Source organism: Rousettus aegyptiacus, unplaced genomic scaffold, assembly GCF_014176215.1.
Source record: "Rousettus aegyptiacus isolate mRouAeg1 unplaced genomic scaffold, mRouAeg1.p scaffold_m13_p_9, whole genome shotgun sequence".
NCBI lineage: Eukaryota > Metazoa > Chordata > Mammalia > Chiroptera > Pteropodidae > Rousettus > Rousettus aegyptiacus.
This window is the reverse complement of record NW_023416312.1, coordinates 90,076,135-90,077,086: the sequence shown is the minus strand read 5'-3', so window position 1 is coordinate 90,077,086 and position 952 is coordinate 90,076,135. Positions and strand designations below refer to the sequence as shown.

The 952-nt window shown below is 42.5% G+C and overlaps 1 non-coding gene across 1 annotated transcript; it reads right to left on the bottom strand.

Annotated features, from left to right (window-relative positions):
• On the bottom strand, positions 1-107 carry LOC118608126. The gene has a single exon (XR_004952926.1). It is a non-coding gene; the product is annotated as a U6 spliceosomal RNA (small nuclear RNA).
• Between the last annotated feature and the right edge of the window lie 845 nt (positions 108-952).

Below are 952 nucleotides of genomic sequence, written 5' to 3'. Positions count from 1 at the left end.
AAAAATATGGAACACTTTATGAATTTACATGCCATCCTTGTGCAGGAGCGATACTAGTCTTCTCCGTATTGTTCCAATTTTAGTTCATGTGCTGCTAAAGTGAGCACATTTGCTTTCTTCCTGTTAACTTCTCCCACTGATTTCTGTTTAAATTGTAACATGTAACTGACTGAAAATCCAGATGAATAAGTATGTCAGAACTGAGTGCGTGCTGATCTTGGGCTGTACTGAGCTCTCAGAGCTGGTGCCCACTCCTTCCCACCCCAAAGCCTCAGGAATCAAGCAAAAATCCCTGAAGCTGGCTGAGCGAGTACACCATGGTTCAAGACATTCCTTCAGGCCTCTCTTATGTGCTTCCTGTGTTGAACTTCTCATGCATGGAATTATTTGGAGCTAGAACTTGCCTTCCCATTTGTCTTCCCCTTTTGTGGAAACTCCATGGGACACTGCTACTCTTTTGCTTTTACCTCCATGCTCCACAACCCGACAACCCAGTCTGTCCCAGGCTCCCAGGGTGCTGCTGACCAGCCCTCTAGCTTGCCCTTCTCTTCAAAGAGGAAGATCAGACACTGCATATGAAATGATGAGAGAAAGGCTGTGAGTGAGGAGACCCTAAGAATTTTTCTGAATAAAGTTTCTGGACTTCAAGGTACATATTGTGCCAAAGTCTATGCATTATAGTCCAGAAACTTTATTCAGAAAAATCCTCAGAAACATTCTGATCTTCGGTGTGTTTGAGATAGTTAATATCAACTTGTAAGTGATTTTCAAGGAGTAATTTGACACAGAATTTTATGATTTGCTAAATTCAGATGTGGCAAATGATTAGTACAGTACAGAAGATACAGCATGGTGTAGTGGAAAGAGTACCAGAAGCAGGGGGATCTGAGTTTGAGTTTTAGCTCAGCCCTATGCAGGTCGTATGACCTTGGCAAGTGCTCTAATCTGTAAA